Source organism: Ranitomeya variabilis, chromosome 7 (assembly GCF_051348905.1).
Source record: "Ranitomeya variabilis isolate aRanVar5 chromosome 7, aRanVar5.hap1, whole genome shotgun sequence".
Lineage (NCBI taxonomy): Eukaryota > Metazoa > Chordata > Amphibia > Anura > Dendrobatidae > Ranitomeya > Ranitomeya variabilis.
In genome coordinates, this window is record NC_135238.1 from 189,143,459 (window position 1) to 189,163,754 (window position 20,296).

General features: G+C 46.2%; 1 pseudogene; it reads left to right on the forward strand.

Annotated features, from left to right (window-relative positions):
- The window catches only part of LOC143784358 (FAST kinase domain-containing protein 1, mitochondrial-like), an 82,626-nt pseudogene that overhangs the window by 28,966 nt on the left and 33,364 nt on the right, over positions 1 to 20,296 (forward strand).

Genomic DNA, 20,296 nt, shown 5'->3' on the forward strand with positions numbered 1-20,296 from the left:
AAGAAACCTCCGTCCCAAAAACACCCCAACAAATGCATACTCTCCGGGTGTACTGGCAACAGGCGAAAAGCCGCTTCAATATCCGTCTTCGCCATCAGAGCCCCCCTACCGCATAGCCGCACCAAATTCATTGCTGCGTCGAACGACATGTAAGAAACCGCACACAGTTGAGGGTCAATCCCATCATTCACCGACAGACCTTTCGGGAATGACAAATGATGAATAAGCCTGAATTTGTTAGGTTCCTTTTTTGGAACCACTCCAAGCGGTGACACTCTCAGATTGCTGATCGGAGCCACTGAAAAAGGTCCTGCCATCCGTCCTAAATCAACCTCTTTTTTTAACTTCTCCGAAACTACATTAGGAAACTGCAATGCCGACTTTAAATTCTTTTTTGACAAACCAACAACTTGCTCAATAAACGGAATTTTGAAGCCGTAACCAAAACCCTCCCTCAACAGTGACGCTGCCGCTCTATCAGGGTATCTATTTAGATACACCTCCATCGCGTCCAGTCGCACCGGCGTCTCCCCTTTTTTCAGCAACTTCCCCGCCTCTTGTTTTCCCACCTCTGAAACATCTGGTTGCCCCATGTGTGCCCCCACAAGTTGAACATTCGTGCTTGAACTTACACTTGCTCCCAAACCTACAGGTCCCCTCATTAAAGGAAAAACACAGTCCCTTCTGCATTGCGGCCGAGTGTCCCGACTGCCCTGAACTCCCGGCGCCCCCATGAAATGGCTGATTTCCCTGGCTTGTTCTAGCCGGTGCCATAACCCTCATCCATAACGCAATGTCCTTATGGTCCCAACGTATGCTCGAGCGGACTGCTTTACGCTGCCTAAATTGCTCGTCATATCGCAGCCAGCCTTGCCCTCCATACACCCTATAAGCCTCACCAATTGCATCCATGTAGCAAAAGAGACCGGAACAATTTTCCGGTGCCTTTTCCCCTATGACGCTCGCCAATATAGCAAAAGCTTGTAACCAATTCGAAAAAGAACGAGGGATCAGACGATACCTCTTCTTTTCCTCGTCCTCTTTTTTTGAATCATCTCTCCGTAACCTATCAAGATTGAATCTCTCTAACGGTAGCAATGAAAAGATATCCACATAGTCCCCTTTCCAAATCTTTTCTTTCACCTCCCCCTTTAAATGTGACCCCAGAGGCCCCTCAAAGCACACGTATACCTCGCTCCTTGCTGAATCGTCCAAACGCACTGCCTCCTCGTTTTCCTTCTCTTTGCTAGCCCCTGCGCTCTGAGCCCCGCTTCCCAAATCAGCTGACCCAGACCCCCTTTCCGCATCATTGCTGCCTCCCCCCCGACGCAGCTGAGCCTGTCGTACCCCGGCCTCCACCCTGTGAAAGCGCTTCAGTGTCCGATAGCAGACCCACACCCGTCGCCCTTTCTGCGCTCCCTAGCCAAGCCGCTGTAGGTGACCCCACCCCAATAGGACCCCCGTACCAAATTCTAGCCAAATCTCTAAGGCCATGTAAAATTAAATTCATCCCCCCACTAGCCCCCCCCATAAATGCCTCCCGGTCCCTAACCTCATTAGGAGCTAAGCAGGGGTTAAATATAGAAAATTGCTGGCTCTCACCTGGCTGCCTGGGTGCTGTGAACCCAGCAGCCGCAGATCCTGGATCCTGATGAATGAGTGCTGGCTCCATGCTGGGTCTGGATACCGCTGGCTCCGCAGCTCCCGGGTCAACCTGCCTCACCAGCTGCCCACCGCCAGAAGCAGGCAAACCGGCGATAGTGGCAGGGCCCCTCGGAGCTGCCGCCGCTGTCCACAGGGCGCCGCCATCTTGGGGAGGTCCTGAGTCCTGGATTATAGATGCAGAGCTCCAGGATGCGGCGCCATCTTGGTGAAGATCCTGGTCACGTGACGCCGAGCTCCCTGCTGCGGCGCCATCTTGCCTGAGACTCCGGCCGTGTAACGATGCTGGAGCACCGCTGACAGAGGCAGCCGGCTGCTGCCCGCCTCTCACCGGAGCCGCTGCCGCTGTGTCCGGTCCCCGGTGTCCGTCCTGCGCCACTCTCCTCTGCGCACCTGAAGACAGGCCGGCCGATTGCCGGCCGCTGGATCTCCTCCGCATGGGGGCCCGTCCCCTGGCTCCTCGCGCTGCTCCACGCCGAGCAGGGCCAGCCGGGCTGCTCGCACCTGCCGCTCCCGGTCCTGAATCCCGACGCCTCTGTGCTGCGGGGGGGGAGAAACCCGGCCCCTGTTGTGGGTCCCGCCTGGAGGAAGGATTCCTCCCAGCCTGTGGGCGCGGGGCAGGGGGAGTGCGCCCGCCGGCCCTGGCTGGAGGGTCCCCGGAGGGGCTCCTAACGCGGCGCCGGACCCGGGGGGTAGCCTCAGGGCTTAAGCGCGCCGGAGGGCGGGAACTCCGCGGCCAGCGTCCTGCTGGAGGAGCGATGGAGGCTCCGGCTACTGTCCCCTGGAGCAGGCTGGAAACCGAAGCCTGCAGCCAATCAGCGCCCTGAGTGCCCGCTGCGTCCCTCAACTGCTGCAGTAAGGCCTCCACATCCATCGTGGTGAGTACTCTGGAGCTTCGTCTGTGGCCGGTGAGTACCCAAAATGGTTGCCCCACTCACGTGGCCGCCCCTTTTTATAAGGTCCCCCCCCCCTGACCATAACCCCTCCTCCGTTTTCAAATTCAAAAAACTCTTCCCCTCCCCTCAGATCCTTTAACCTTATCACCCCCAGCAGTCCTAAGAAGCTCATTTACGTCGCACGTTCCCCTGTCATGGCGGCCTCCCCTAATTGCCAGGGGCCCAGTACGGCCTTTCTAGATCAGAAACCAAAAACAACTCCACATTAATGCGACATTTAACCAATACACACATACTGTAAATAGAAAGAAAGAAAGAAGAGGAGAAAGGGGGTAGGTGATAGATTCACTAGAAGGGGAGGGTTCGGCTTATCGTAAAATAGGTGCAAGGGATTTAGAGGGGGGACATCGACACGTTCATTTCTGGATTAGGAAGAGATCCAAACCTCTAAAGAGATTTCTAATTGTTAATGAGAGCCAAATACTCATCACTAGATCTGAAAGATTTCCAGGGGACCTATGTTGTGTGGAATTTCTCTTGTGAGAAAAAAGTGAAAGCAGAAATTTCTTCTATATAGTATAACTGGTCCACTTTGTTGACCCAATCCGAAATGCTCGGGCAGTTTTTAGTCAACCAGTGGACTGGGATAAGAAGCTTAGCTGCTGATAGAAGGAAAGCCAACAGGGATTTATTTTTATATTTCGAGTTGTCCCCCTTCCAGTTTAACCCCTTCGCGACATGCGCCGTACATGTACTGCGCATGTCGCATCCCCTGCTTTGATGTGCGCTCCGGCGGTGAGCGCACATCAAAGTCGCGACATGTCAGCTGTTTTGAACAGCTGACATGTGCGCGCAATAGCGGCGGGTGAAATCGCTATTCACCCGCCGCTATTAACCTGTTAAATGCCGCTGTCAAACTCAGACAGCGGCATTTAACTACCGCATCCGGCCGGGCGGCCGGATATGACGTCATCGCCGACCCCCGTCACATGATCGGGGGTCGGCGATGAGTCAGGAAGGTAACCATAGAGGTCCTTGAGACCTCTATGGTTACTGATCGCCGGTGGCTGTGAGCGCCCCCCTGTGGTCGGCGCTCACAGCACACCTGCATTTGAGCTACATAACAGCGATCTGATGATCGCTGTTATGTAGCAGAGCCGATCGGGCTGTGCCTGCTTCTAGCCTCCTATGGAGGCTATAGAAGCATGGCAAAAGTGGGAAAAAAAAGTTTTTAAAAATGTGAAAAAAACATTAAAAATATAAAAGTTTAAATCACCCCCCTTTCGCCCCATCCTAAATAAAACAATAAAAAAAAAAAAAACCTACACATATTTGGTATAGCCGCGTTCAGAATCGCCCGATCTATCAATTAAAAAAAAGCATTAACCTGATCGCTAAACAGCGTAGCGAGAAAAAAATCCGAAACGCCAGAATTACGTTTTTTTGGTCGCCGCGACATTGCGTTAAAATGCAATAACGGGCGATCAAAAGAACATATCTGCGCCAAAATGGTATCATTAAAAACGCCAGCTCAGCACGCAAAAAATAAGCCCTCACCCGACCCCAGATCACGAAAAATGGAGACGCTACGGGTATTGGAAAATGGCACTTTTTTTTTTTTTTTTTTTTTTTTAAGCAAAGTTTGGAATTTTTTTTCACCACTTGGATAAAAAATAACCTGGTCATGTTAGGTGTCTATGAACTCGTAATGACCTAGAGAATCATAATGGCAGGTCAGTTTTAGCATTTAGTGAACCTAGCAAAATAGCCAAGCAAAAAACAAGTGTGGGATTGCACTTTTTTTGCAATTTCACCGCACTTGGAATTTTTTTCCCGTTTTCTAGTACACGACATGCTAAAACCAATGATGTTGTTCAAAAGTACAACTCGTCCCACAAAAAATAAGCCCTCACATGGCCATATTGACAGAAAAATAAAAAAGTTATGGCTCTGGGAAGGAGGGGAGCGAAAAACGAAAACACAAAAACGAAAAAGGGCCGCGGCATGAAGGGGTTAAAAAAATGAGTGTCAGGGAGGGTGGATGTAGTAATTTTGCATATTTTAGTTATATGTTTTAATACTTCTTTCCAAAACGTTTGTAGTATTTCACAAGACCACCACATATGCAGAAAAGTACCAACGTCTTTAGTACATCTCCAACAGGTTGGTGAAGAATTAGGATACCAAAGATGAGATAGAGTTGGGGTAGTGTACCATCTAGTGACTATTTTATACGAATTTCCTGTACTCTTATACAACTAGATGGGCCATGCGAATTTTTGTAAATTTGATCTACCTCCCAGTCCTGAAATTCAGTATCAAGGTCTTTTTCCCAGTTATGTATGTAAGCTCTGTGATATATGTGATGCAGTAACCCCTGTAACAGGTAGGGGGCGCTGCATGGTCTCCCCGGAATCTGCACGGAGTTGTATTGAGGCCGTGAGAATTGACCTGCAGTGATGTCAGGATCACGTGACCAGTCCATGTGATCCATTACTGTGGGTGTGGTTACAGGTACATAACGTGACCAGAGTGTGGGTCACATGTTCCTGTGTGGTTCCAGTGTTTGGACCTGAAGGGTCCAAGTGCAAAATCCCTGAGGGAGTTCCTGAGGGCTCGGTGTGTTCCTGTGTTGGAAGCCTGGGAGGAGGCTTCCTGGAAAGCACCTGCTGGCGTGGGAGGTCCTAGTAGGAGGACCGGATCCCGGAGCCGTGCACAGTGGAACTGGGGAAGCTGGAGTCCTTCGGTGAGGTCTGGACTGACTAGTGTGTGCCGGCCAGGCAAGTTGGTGATCCCTGTAAGGCAGCTTACCCGGAGGTGTGGACTGGCGAGGAGTCAGCAGGTGGAGCCGGAGCTCCCGTCAGGTATCGTACAGGCCGTAGTGCTTGTGAAGTCTATGAACTATGTGGTCTCCCTTGGGAACTGGTTAAGGGAGGACCAGCGTGTTAGTGTCCGTGAGGCAAAGCCGTACACTGAAGTGTTAGAAGCTGCAAGTAAATATTACCAGTTGGTGCCTGTTGTGTTTCATGTTATGAACTGTGCGTAACCCGGTTTATGAGGCTTAATAAACCGCATGGACTGCTTTGTTTTATAAACCCGTGCCCGTGTGCTTGAATATCGCGGCCAAGTGAGTGTCCCCCAACACTCTCAGTGAGAGAAACCTTACAATTGGTGGATAATTTTGGCAACAATCCCGCTAGCACACGTGGAGTTAATTGCTGTGGCAGAGCCACGAAGGTGACAAGCGTCTAGCGGTAACTCGGCGGGGTTACGAAAGTGACAAGCGTCTGCTGTGACTCGGCGGGGTCACAAAGGTGACAAGCGGCAGCGGTGGAGCCGTGCAGAGCCGTGTGGAGAGTAGCCGTGGTTGCAGCGAGAGGTTCCACAGCAGGCGGAGCTGTAGTGGCTTGTGGTTGGCAGCACCTGGAGGTGCCGGTTGTGTGTGACTGCAGCGGGAGCTGTGGCGGTACCAGCAGGAGCTGGTGAAAGTGACATAGAGAAAAAAAAAAAAAAAATTATTTTTGTGCAGACTCTTAAAAGGCCAGTACAAGCCCAGAGACATTGGGGTGTACTGTGTGAACTGGGGCCTGAGTGCCGTGGGGGAGTCCACGGGGTGTATCCCAGGGAGGGGAGTATCCCTAATAGTGAGCGGTGGCCTAAACGGGGATGGTTGCCCAAAAGGGGGCGGAGACCCAAAAAGGGGCGGTAACCCGAATAGGGGTAATGGCCCAAAAAGGGGTGGAATCCCGAAGGGGGGCTGAATCTCGAACCGGGGTGGTATCAAAAAGCGGAGCACTTGCCCAGAAAGGGGGCAGAGCCAAAAAAGGGGCGGCAATCAGTGAGGTGTCACGACTGTGTCCTTTTTGGCTGGATGGAAAGTGTGTGCAAGGGTTGATAGACCCGGGGAGAGAAGCGTCTGTGCTGGGAACCCGTCCAGGAGATTCTGTGTCACCTGGCGACACTGAATATCTCCAGGTAGCCACTATCTACATTGTCGCAGCGGAGGTTTCCACATACCATGAGGTGGTTGTAGACCCGATCTTGCCGTATCCTATGGTAATAGGACAAGATTTGGTAGCACTGTGGGAAAAGGCTGAAGTGTTTGTGGATATAATGTGGATGTCAGTTAGTAATGTTGAGAAGGCAGGCCTGACCAGAGGGAAAGGTGCGACTGTCCAACTAACTGACCTGACGTCACCTGAAGTGTGCCACAATACGACTGATAGTGGTCTGCTGGATAAAACACGTGGAGCTGACACCCAGACAGAGAGTGACTTGCAGGGTCATCAGACTGTGGGGTGTGACACAGATTCTGGGGGTGACTGTGACAAATCATGGCCAGTAACAAGCGCATATGCCCTGGTGACGGGTGGAGGACGGGGTCCAGGACCTGTGGTAACGGGTGGAGGACGGGGTCCAGGACCTGTGGTAACAATAATTAATAACAATAATAATAATAATTAGTAACAATAACAATTCAATACAATTAAATGTCATAAGGACTTCAAAAATGGCGTTATTAGACGTAGGCGCCGCGAGCTAAATTTCCAGCGCTTTGCCTTTTGCTGATTCGTCAGACCGCTCGCGGTCGGTGGCCAGTAGGAATCGCTGGGAGAATTTAGTTGTGATTTTTAAGAGTTTTAGACGTGTGTGAAAGAAATACTGCAAAGTTAGAATGCTTTAATAAATAGAAGTGTTGATACTTTATTATTATAAATGAACAAAATGCAAAGAGAATGAAAAAGAAGGAAATCAAATCAGGATTCGGCATCCTTCGAAATCGCATCAAAGAACGTATTCTTCTGTGTACACTCGCACAAAGTCATGGATGATGTAGGATTATAGCCGGGTGTATAAACCATTATACAAAACGGGGGGGAATGATCATCATTTACATAGGAAGGTTAAAATACAGTCGTTGACTGAAACAGAAACAGCTGTGTAGGAGGCTTAATACTGGGCGAAGAACAGCCGAACTCTATACAAAGGTGAGGTTGTGGAAGACAGTTTCATGTTATAGATCTTTCACCATTAAAGTAGAGAGGAGTGCAGTGGATCCCGGGCGCTGCTGCTACTAAGGTTAATCCTCAGGTATGCTTAAGGGAGGAGTAGGTTCTACGCAAACATTTTTATTTATCCTCTGTTCCGGGATCCACCTCACTGATCTTTCCTTTCCTTGTTGTGTCCTCTTTCCATTTGGTCTGCATACGGCGGATATTGGATAATATCTAACTCTTTACATAGTTGTGCCGCACACAACCTGTTCAGATGAGCGACCAACCCTCTGACTTGCCCTGACTAGTGATGAGCGAATATACTGGTTACTCGAGATTTCTCGAGCACGCTCAGGGGTCCTCTGAGTATTTTTTAGTGCTCGGAGATTTAGTTTTTCGTGCCGCAGCTGAATGATTTACATCTCTTAACCAGCTTGATTACATGTGGGGATTCCCTAGCAACCAGGCAACCCCCACATGTACTTATGCTGGCTAACAGATGTAAATCATTCAGCTGAGGTGAGGAAAACTAAATCTCCGAGCACTAAAAAATACTCGGAGGACCCCCGAGCATGCTCGGGAAATCTCGAGTAACGAGTATATTCGCTCATCACTAGCCCTGACCTGTTGCCCACAGTGTTACACAGGGAGCACCTCTTGTATTTTCTCTCTTCAGGTCTTTCACCATAGGCAGACCGAGCCATGGTCTTCAGCTGAGGACCATAGTTGGATGTGAGACTAGTCTGACTCTTCTTGGTATTTTGCAGCACTGCATCAGGTGATTCGCAGTCGTGGGACCCGTCAATCACCTGCTGTGGCACTTGGACTTTCTGGACTTGGTTTCTCTATTGCTATGGTCCACGGCCGGATCTTTAAAGTATATTATCTCTGAAAAAAATATCACTGGCTGTAATCAGGCAGCCAGGCTCTGATTAATGCTGCCTATTGTTTGGGCAGCATAAATCAAGCGACAGGTTTCTTTTAATGGTAACCCGAAGAAAGCCAGCAAGGATTACTATAAATAAAATGGCTCAGTGCTTTCCTAGCATTCTGTAGGGGTCCCAGTGACTTCACCTCCAGGCAATCGGCATAGGTGACATATCCTAGTTATATACCACCACTGTATAAGGCGGGCTGATTATGATACTAAAGATCACTCTCCTTCTTACTGGGCAGAAGTGTAAGTTTAAGGCTTTAAACATTCCAAAGATATTGCATTATTCCTTCCCATAGCATGCTGGTCTTTGGGGTTCTAGGATCCCTGGCGATCCTGAGGATGGGGCTCTTGATAAAGGGAACGAGGCTTGGCATAGTCCAATCTCGAAATGAGCGGTAGGTGCACATGCTCAACCTCCGCACCATTCATTGTGTATGGGACTGCTGGAAATAGCTGAGTGCTAAGCTTGGTTTATAAGCTCCAGTGTTCTTTTTTGGAGATTTTTTTGGGGTATGAGAAGTTGGGACTCCAGCAGCCAGTAAGTCAACCCTTATCTTTAGAAGAGGGGACGATTTACTAAACTAGAAATCACCCTTTAAACTCACCATGTAATTACATGGATGAAATGGGTCTGACACGTTCTCCACCCGATCATTCAAAGGGAGGGTAGGGTGCGATCTTCTTTGATGTCCTTATGCCTCAATAGGTTTGTTTTTATCACCAGATGCTAAAAAATGCTCTGGACAAATAACTTTAAGCTTCATATTCTAATATACAGGGGTGCATATGCTGGCATAAATGTCTATTCATATTATTATTTTTATACTATGTGGATAGGTAGATGCTGTCCTGCCGGTTGCATGGCCAGAAGGGTCACCAGACCTTACCCAGATTGACTTGATTTTTATTTGGGAAGTTATAAAAAATGAGGTTTGTTTAAGAAAATCATGCACAATTGATAACATTCAACTATTATTTAAACTGTACACCGACTTCTGCACCCCCTGTATACCAATACCATATAATAAGTATGTTAAAATGCTGATTGTATAATCTGTATGTGGAAAGAACACAGCCTTACATATAAGTTGTGGGTCCACTATTATTATTATTCCTTTTTTATCTCTTCCTTTACAGATGGCTTTAATCAAAGTGTCTTATCATATCTTGAAGTAACAAGATCTTCTCCGGAGAGAGGAATATCCACTTTCTAAGAAGATGTTGGAAGAAAAGACATAGAATATTTTTATTTCTCTAAGGTCCTAAGCCTTTCGTACAGTCCAGACATGTTCTGCTGGAGGAGGGCTTTGCCTCTTTCTCTGCGCTTCTTTCAGATGCGTAGTATCAGTTCGGATCCGCTCCTGGATCAGTTGATGACTAGCACAAACCAATTCCAGATTTTTCAACTCGTTGGCATCCATAAGTCTAAGCTTACAGTACATCATGTGGGTTGCGCCATCAATACATTATGGGAGCTTCAGAAGGGGAAGCCGAGTGCAAACGCAAATCATGAAACCGTCCGAAATCACCCGGAATTTATTGCTCTTCGGATCCTGGCAGAAAATAAAATTGACTTTATGAGCGACACCACCCTGGTGAATACGCTGTATGCCGTTATAAGGTACGAGCCACTTGCTCCATTGCTCGGTCCTTATGTTGCATCTCGTTTACCATTGTTGTATTCTGTATTTCAAGGTTTAATGTGGAAGCGCACGACTCTTTGGTGCAGCAGCTGCTAATGGAAGGCTGGAGAAGACTGGAAAAGTAAGGCTGGTGGAATGTTTGATTACCAATCCCAGCAGCCATTTTGCCATTTAGTTGCCCAGCATTAGCTCTTTGGCTCTTGAGGTTCGTCATGCTGTGTGTTGCCCAAAGGTTTTCCGCATTGTATCCCTCTTCTCCCACTAGTATACACGTCATAGCATTTCATTGTAGCATCGTAAACATGAGACAAGATGCACAGCCAGGACAGTGGAGTCCTGCACTTTTGCAACTGCGGACTGGAAAAACGAAACCTAAAAAGTTAGATCAATAAATTACTTTTTTATAAAGAAATCTTTTGGATTTTATCCTATATAACTGTATGGCGCATTGTTTGTTATTTTGTATTTATATGATTGATTGTATGTTTTTACCTCTTTCAGGTTTGAACCGGAGACGTTGTCGAAATTCTCAGTTTGTTTGGAAAAACTAGATCTGGGCAGCAGTCCGTTAATGGGAAAGGTAGCCAATGCCCTGAACACGGGCCTGGAGAACATACAAAATATTAGGTAAGCGGTCACCAGTATCTAAGACTACTGGAAGTGATTTAAAGGGATCCTGTCAGGTCACAGTGGCTCTCTCAGAGCTGAAATAATTGTCTTCACAGTCCTTATGTTTCCAAAGGTAATTTATTCCTATTTACTTATATCTACTACTTCCCTATTGTAGTATAACCTGATATGTTTGGTGATGGGTCGACTCCAAAGGGGAAAACTCCTCCTCAGGATGTGAGTTATCTCTGACCAGAGGTGTTGTTTTCATAGAACTATCCGGATAGTGAATGAGGGCAATACAAATGTGGAGGATATGCATAACTTTATGCTACAGGAAGGGCATGATTTTATTGCTGGATTATGGCAAGTAAATCATCATGTCAGCAGTTTGCGAGTCCTGAGTGACCTGACAGGTTTCCTTTAAGAAGCTAACGAGGAGTGGTCCCCATTGACCCCTTAAAGTGGACGCATCACTGTCAAACATATCAAGTTATTTTACAGCGGAGAGATAGCACATATAACTAAATATACAATAAATTACCTTTGGAAGCAATAGGACTGTTAAACAGTCATTTTAGTTCCGCCAAAGTCGTGGTAAATACAGCTCATGGGAGCAGCCATCTTGGCTCCGTCAGCTCTGCCTCTGGTGTTCTAATAGGACACGCCCCCAAATTCCAGCCTTGTTGTTATTTTTCTACTGAATCTTGCATATGTATATTTGTTTTAATTTCTTTTTCACCCATGGATTTCTATAGGCAGAGACTGGTGCAACTATCCTTCAATGTCATCACCCCACACACTAAATAAAAAAAAATAAATAAAAATAAAACATCATTTTTTAAATGTAAGGGTATGTATCCACGTTCAGGAAACGCTGCGTTTTTGACGCAGCGCTGAGCCGCAGCATCAAAAACGCAGCGTCCAGATGTTCCAGCATAGTGGAGGGGATTTAAGGAAATCCCGTCTCCACTGTGCATTAAAAAACGCATGCGTTTTTCCTGCGAAAACGCACATGCGGAGCGTTTTTTCAGAACGCAGCATGTTGCTACTATGAGCAAAACACGCAGGAACACCGCAGGTGACCTGCCAGTGACCTCAGGTGCATTTTTGGTCAGGATTTTACCTGCATAAAATCCTGACCAAAGCCTGAAGCAAACCTGAACGTGGACACATACCCTAAGGGTATGTGTCCACGTTCAGGATTGCATCAGGATTTGGTCAGGATTTTTCATCAGTATTTGTAAGCCAAAACCAGGAGTGGGTGATAAATGCAAAAGTGGAGCATATGTTTCTATTATACTTTTCCTCTAATTGTTCCACTCCTGGTTTTGGCTTACAAATACTGATGAAAAATCCAGACCAAATCCTGATGCAATCCTGAACGTGGACACATACCCTAATACTTCCATTTACTGTCTGAAGCAACCTATGATGTTAAAAATATTACTAATAAATGCGTAAGGCAAAATAGTACTTGTCTACAAAAATAAGACCATATTGACCTGTGGTGACACGCGAATGAAAACAATGAAAAAAAATTCTAGAATGCTGAAAAGGGAAAAAAATTAACGTGCTTAACTGTTTTTTTTTTTTTTTTTTAAAAAGCCAAATCTGGAAATGCTGTAAAATAACAAAATAAGTATAACTTCCCTGCTGAAGCCAATGCCGATCCCGCGTTACCTCTCTGCTGATACTTAGAGCAGGGAGATTAATTTGATTAACTTGCTATTTGGGCTCGTGCATAAGACGTATTTTCTCAGATGAGTGCTATGTGTAGTTTTCACTTGTAGCGCTCGTAACTATGATATTCAATAGGGCTGTGCACATGTCCAAAATTTATTTAATCTTTTTATCGGACTCTGCGGGAAAAAATGTGGGTTATGTCTGATTTTGACCCATCTGAGTGCAGTATGATGGAGGGGCAGAGACTCTGATTCCAGCGATGTGTCACTTACTGGGCTGCTTGCTGTAGTTTTGATAAAGTTCCTGTTTTCTCTGCTGCAGATCTTGCAGTGCTCTAAATACTGAGCTCTGTATAACCCGGCCCACACCTCTGATTGGCTGCTTTCTGCGTAGGGTGTCAGGATAAGCTCACTGATGGACTCTCAGTTAACTCATTTTGCAAGCCACTCTCTATATCACACACTTCATATGTGCTATAGATCACATTCATGATCCTTTTTAATCCTTTTCCAGATACCTGTCCAGCCTTATGATGAAGACATTCCCGGTCACCTCTAAGCGGTTGCAGCACCGACTGATCAGCAAGGCAGAATCCTTAATGGAGGGGGATAACTACATAGATGTGCACAGCGTGCGCCGGGTCGTCCAGTTTCTGTGCCTTATGAAGTATGACTACCAGCCCCTCTTGGATAAATGCAATCAGATTTTTGTGCGGGACAAGAATAAAATGAGCACGGACACCCTTAAAGGGATGTGATGAATCGGCCCCTTAAAGGGATACTACATATCAGCCCTGAACCAACAGAAAAAATCCCGTAATGCAATGATAATACTCAAATAGAACTCGTATTCCCTAATTAGAGGAAGCTCCTGATTATTTTGTAGTCTAATCTAGGAATTCAGTACTGGAAACAATTGCCAAATGTTGGATTTGTAAAGGTTTGAGCTCCTTTGTTCCCTCCAGGCTTGAAGACGACCTTGTCATACTGGCAGATAAGATCCATCACATCAGTCTGGTGTACGTCCTGGAGACCATGGCGGAGGCCGAGTGCAAGAACCCAATCCTCATTCAGAAGTAAGTGGATCCTCTAAGCCGTGAATGGTTTGGAGCTGGATCCTTCCTGTCCAATCTGACATTGTCCATATTATCACGGTCCGGGTACGGGCTGCACCCCGGCGAGGGTCTGCTGACCCAACTATACATGTGTGAGGCCAGGAGATCCTCGGCCAATTCGGTCCGTACCTGGATCATAATATATGGACGTCTGAATCCTGCTATATTTCCATTTACTGTTCAGATGGATGCTGTTGTTCCCTGTAATCAGCTATTTCAGACTCTTAGTATTCTCCTCCTAGCAAATAAGTACTGAGAGGTTTTATTTTTTTAATGTTTTTTTCCTGATCCCTTTGATGTACAGACCGATGAGTCCGATGGTGGATTTCTCCACTCCTCAATGCATGAGCCACCCTACTGAGCATTCATGTCCATGGGGGGAATAGAGTGAGAGCGAGCTGATGGCCAGATGAACGCTTGGCCGACCCTTACGGTATATGGGGCCTTTACAAACCTATGAGCCATTTTATATGGTGCACACTCGACGTTCATGCACATTCTTGAAGCATCTTTACACTGGAACAAGGAGCGTCCACCACTTATTAGAGACTCTGTCGGCCGTTTCCTAACCTATTGATGACACTGGCGCAGTGTGTTGTGTCGTTTTTGCCATCAAAGTTACAAAAACCCATATGTACATCAGTGGGGCTTGTGGTCTGGGTGAGATATGTTCTGCCACACACGACACCCTGCGTGGGAGCGTCCCTTCTGGATGAGGACGTGGCACGGCGGTGGATGGAGTCTCGTTATGTTGCTTGATGACGTGTGATCTTTTTCTCTCCGTTCAGGATCTGCTCCGCCATCCAGGACAATCTGGATCATTACCATCGCCTGTATCTATGTAAGCTCACAGATGCCGTGGTTTGCCTGCCCTGCCAAAACTATCAACTGTTTGCGGATCTACAGAAACGTCTAACTGCGTAAGTGCAATTTCCATGCATGTGTGGTGAGTAATCGGGTTAAAGGGACATGTGGACGGCCCTATTAGAATGGCGCTGGGTTTACCATGCGGGTAAGACAAGGTCACTATTAAGAATACAAACATATGACTGGTATACCGTGAGGGCCAGGAGCGGACACAGACAGCAGAGGCCCCTGTGCAAGAACAATATATGGACCATTTGCAGCCGGAGAGCTCCTTATAATGCACAATGCCACCTGGTTTGGGGAAAGCAGTGGCCCCCGGACCTCTCGGGCCCCTGTGCGGCTGCACTGGTTGCACCAATGGTATGTCCGCTACTGGTCAAGGTGACATTGGGGAGTCCTCCAGCGTGCATGCGCACAGTGTAACTGCAGAGGCCTGTGCGCGCTCACTGACCGCGCTCACTGACCTCTCTCCTCTGCTGTGGCTGCTCGCTCCACGGAAAGATGCAGAAGTGTGGCGAGCAAGAAGCGTTAAAGAAAGAAGAGGGAGGAAAATCGCATGGCCGCAGCAGAGAGGAGAGAGATCTGTGAGCGCGTGCGCTGGCTCCTGCTGCTACATTGTGTGCTTTCTCCAAGCGAGCGCTGTCAATCAACACAGGAGGCAAAAAAATATCTTGGCCGTGCCAACAACGGACACCCGGATTTTAACATAAATATGCTCAACAATAATAGTTTATTACTACAAACATATGGGTTGTATAAGGACTATTTTATAAGGCTTATTTTAATTAGTAATTTTGGAGTGACACTCATCACAAAGTGTTTTTTTTTTTGTTTGTTTTTAATAAATACGTGACATTTTTGTTCTATGGACCTTTTATTTTATCTTTTGCCTGGGGAAACCACAAAAATAAAGCCCACATTAATGTGTTTTGAGGGTTTTGGTGGCTTCTTTTTGTTCCCTTTGTCACATGTATAAATGATTTGATTCTGAGATGGTGACTTGTTTTTGGTGCCTGAAATGTCCCTTCCCGTAGCTTTATGAAGACGTCTCATGTCCCATCTATGGTGGTTATGATGACCAGGTCACTGTCGCTGCTGACCCTTACTAGAGTGGATGAAGCCGTCCTTAGAAAGATTGACGACGTCATTCCCCAGTGTGACCTCAGCGACCTGAATAGCATCGCGAACAGCGTCATCCGGTGGTTACAGCCCGCCCAGCTGTCCAGGCAGAATAAATCCGGGATGTATGAGAAACTCCTCCATAAAGTGAGCCGATACGGACTGGAGAGAGTGAAGAATATGGACGACATTGATCATCTGTTGAATGAGCTGACGTACGTGATGAACGGGCAGTGGCTGCAGAATATGCTGATAGACGACATCCTGCTCACCTGCCAGCGCCTGCTGCACCAGGTCACCTGGAGGAACGCACCGTTTCTGGCGCTGGTTATTAGTTACTGTAATACTCTGTGTCCTCCGGTTCTGGACAAGATCGCAGAAGTCACCATGGAGAATGTCACAAAGGTAGAAGCCCCGTGGGTTCAGATTGGAAGGCCAGTCACTGGCCCAAACTAAACATCTGGTGGCCAAAGGTCTATTCAGTGCGTGCACCTGACAGCTGTCTAGGGGCGGCTTAAAGAGCACCAGTCCTGTGTGTTACACTATAGTACCCCCATGTAATAATTATTCTGGGGCATCTTTTCATTGTTGTTCCTCTGTTATTCCTCCAGGAAATCCTTAAAGGGATTCTCTCATCATGTATCTTTGGTAGCACCCATCTCCCCTGCCTCCCGATTTTTCGCTTGCAATGGGGTAAGGGGACAGGGGACAGTGGTGCGCTCCTAAGGTCCAGATGGCCTGCAGAGGCAGATGTGCATGCTGCTTGTCTGGGAAACTGGACACTTCTGACAAGCTGCAGGAGTGGCTGGTAACCTAGACAATGAGCAGTAAACTATAGAATTAAAACTCCTTCCATTATTGCAAACGGAGAGGATTTTAAAGTAAGAAGTAAATTGTTTTTACAAGCACTTTTGGCCACTATAGATGAGACAATTCCTTTAAATGAAGGATTTGGTGTTACTGTTCTACCAGTCAATACTTGTACTCTTAGGACACAATCAGATGACCGAATAAATTGGACTGTGATCGGACCACAATTCACAGACTGGCCGGCGGCTCTCCCGACCTGAGCGTGACCGCTTCATGTTTTCCTGTACAGCCATCATGCTCAGGTCGGTAGAGCCGCTGGACAGTCTTTGCATTGTGGTCCAATCACAGTCCAATTTATATGGTCGTCTGCGCCCTTAGGTCTCAGACGTCTGGTTTTTTTCATACATGTTCTCAGTGTTTCTCACAGATCAGGTACCTGTAAGAGGGTGAACTGTAGTCCCACTGAGAGGGCACTAGGACCCTGTGGTTTTTGCCTGCTGCAGCAGAGAACAGACCCTGGAAGACTCCGAGAGACAATGTGTGCTGGGGGGTGGGGTCTGGTATCTCGTGTGTAAAGTGAAACAAGGAAGTGAGAGGAGAGAGAGAAAGGCGGGAAGAGAGAGCAGAAGCTGCTGTGAATGTGATATAACCAAGAGACTGTGGATTTTACTGTGAGTTTTTTTGGAGAAAAAGAAGCTATTGAGAGACTTTGCATTGCTAACGTTGTCCTGGAGAAAAGCTAACCTTTTGTTCAACTCTGTGAGACACTTTTGTTGCTAACCTTTTATTTTGGAAGACTGAAACTTCACTGCAAACCCACTACGTATTTGAGAGTCTGTGGAATACCTGTGCATTGATTGGAGAACAAGTCTGACAGATTGCTGATACAGAGACGGACGGGTTGTCGTGGAAGCATTCCTAGGAGCTACAGAAGAAGAGACAATATCGTGAGGCCACTAACTAAGTCCCCGGCGTTTGGGCTCGGCATCCGCCGATCAGACAAGAGGAGCTTGCTGTAACTTATTGGCGCTGAAGATATAGACTGGGCTGCAGCCTGTGCGGATTCCTACCTGAGAGGAGATCCATCTTAAGATACGGTACCATAAGTTATAGATACCCGGGTATCCCTGCTCATAGTGTTTACTTGTTACTTAGAGGTGTATCTTATATTAGAGTTGTGTAAGTTATACTCAGTGTGCCATTCCAGGGGCTCCCTTTATAACACTACAATCAATTTACACTTGTTCCTGTTTAGTTGCCCTGTTAGGTAAATTTCTTACTAGTCTTTGTAGCATACAGTTCTCAGGAGACCTTGGAGTGGCACAGTGATTTCAGCTGCTGCTGAGCTGGTGTATCTTTGGGGTGCATATACTTAAATATTTTCCATATTACCTTTATTATTTTGCCTTTGAGTAAAAATACCGTTGGAGATTTCTGCCTTAGTCTTGGTTTGTGACTCACTGGATCTTATTCGGACCTCTGGTCATTACATACCTATTATAGTCTATGGGGCTGTTTACATGTATGTTTTGTTTTTTTGCAGTGCCTGCAAAAAACCAAACTGAGATATGGCCACTTTTGATCTGAATCATGGATCAAATTCTCTGATGCAAGTCTATTGGTCTGTGAAAAAAAAATACAAGAAAATAAAATGCCACAATGGAGGAAAAAGCAAAAAAACAACGGACTTACAGATTAAAAATGGATGAAAATCTGATCCAGCACATTAATGGCAAACAGACCATTTTCTCTGCGATCACTTTATCATTAGCTATCACTGATGACCCAGCAGTAGCAGATTGATGGGTGTAGTGCTCCTCTGAGCTGTGATTTGCACTGATGGGGTATCCTTAGGAAAGATCATCAATGCTGTGATTGCAGAAATCCCTCTCATTTACTGGACTATGTCATGTACACACTGTGTTAGTAAAGACTATTTGTCAGATTAATAATGTATTTTTTTGTTTGTTTTTTTAACCCCTTCATGACCCAGCCTATTTTGGCCTTAATGACCTTGCCGTTTTTTGAAATTCTGACCAGTGTCCCCCTATGAGGTAATAACTCAGGAACGCTTCAACGGATCCTAGCGATTCTGAGATTGTTTTTTCGTGACATATTGGGCTTCATGTTAGTGGTAAATTTAGGTCGATAACTTCTGAGTTTATTTGTGAAAAAAACGGAAATTTGGCAAAAAATTTGAAAATTTCGCAATTTTCACATTTTGAATTTTTATTCTGTTAAACCAGAGAGTTATGTGACACAAAATAGTTAATAAATAACGTTTCCCACATGTCTACTTTACATCAGCACAATTTTGGAAACATTTTTTTTTTTTGCTAGGAAGTTATAAGGGTTAAAATTTGACCAGTGATTTCTTATTTTTACAACAAAATTTACAAAACCATTTTTTTTAGGGACCACCTCACATTTGAAGTCATTTTGAGGGTTCTATATGGCTGAAAATACCCAAAAGTGACACCATTCTAAAAACTGCACCCCTCAAGGTGCTCAAAACCACATTCAAGAAGTTTATTAACCCTTCAGGTGTTTCACAGCAGCAGAAGCAACATGGAAGTAAAAAATGAACATTTAACTTTTTAGTCACAAAAATGATCTTTTAGCAACAATTTTTTTATTTTCCCAGCGGTAAAAGGAGAAACTGGACCACGGACGTTGTTGTCCAATTTGTCCTGAGTACGCTGATACCTCATATGTGGGGGTAAACCACTGTTTGGGCGCACGGCAGGGCTCGGAAGGGAAGGAGCGCCATTTGACTTTTTGAATGAAAAATTGGCTCCAATCTTTAGCCCACACCATGTCACGTTTGGAAAGCCCCTGTGTGCCTAAACATTGGAGCTCCTCCACAAGTGACCCCATTTTGGAAACTAGACCCCCCAAGGAACTCATCTAGAGGCATAGTGAGCACTTTAAACCCCCAGGTGCTTCACAAATTGATCCGCAAAAATGAAAAAGTACTTTTTTTTCACACAAAATTTCTTTTAGCCTCAATTCTTTCATTTTCACATGGGCAACAGGATAAAATGGATCCTAAAATTTGTTGGGCAATTTCTCCTGAGTATGCCGATACCTCATATGTGGGGGTAAACCACTGTTTGGGTGCACGGCAAGGCTCGGAAAGGGAGGCGTGCCATTTGACTTTTTGAATGGAAAATTAGCTCCAATCGTTAGCGGACACCATGTCGCGTTTGGAGAGCCCCTGTGTGCCTAAACATTGGAGCTCCCCTACAAGTGACCCCATTTTGGAAACTAGACCCCCCAAGGAACTTATCTAGATGCATAGTGAGCACTTATAACCTCCAGGTGCTTCACAGAAGTTTATAACGCAGAGCCGTGAAAATAAAAAATGTGTTTCCTTTCCTCAAAAATGATTTTTAGCCCAGAATTTTTTATTTTCCCAAGGGTAATAGGAGAAATTGGATCCCAAATGTTGTTGTCCAGTTTGTCCTGAGTACGATGATACCCCATATGTGGGGGTAAACCACTGTTTGGGCGCACGGCAGGGCTCGGAAGGGAAGGCACGCCATTTGGCTTTTTGAATGGAAAATTAGCTCCAATCATTAGCGGACACCATGTCGCGTTTGGAGAGCCCCTGTGTGCCTAAACATTGGAGCTCCCGCACAAGTGACCCCATTTTGGAAACTAGACCTCCCAAGGAACTAATCTAGATGTGTGGTGAGCACTTTGAACCCCCAAGTGCTTCACAGAAGTTTATAACGCAGAGCCGTGAAAATAAAAAATGTGTTTCCTTTCCTCAAAAATATTTTTTTAGCCCAGAATTTTTTTATTTTTGCAAGAGTAACAGGAGAAATTGGACCCCAAAAGTTGTTGTCCAGTTTCTCCTGAGTACGCTGATACCCCATATGTGGGGGTAAACCACTGTTTTGGCACACGTCGGGGTTCGGAAGGGAAGTAGTGACGTTTTGAAATGCAGACTTTGA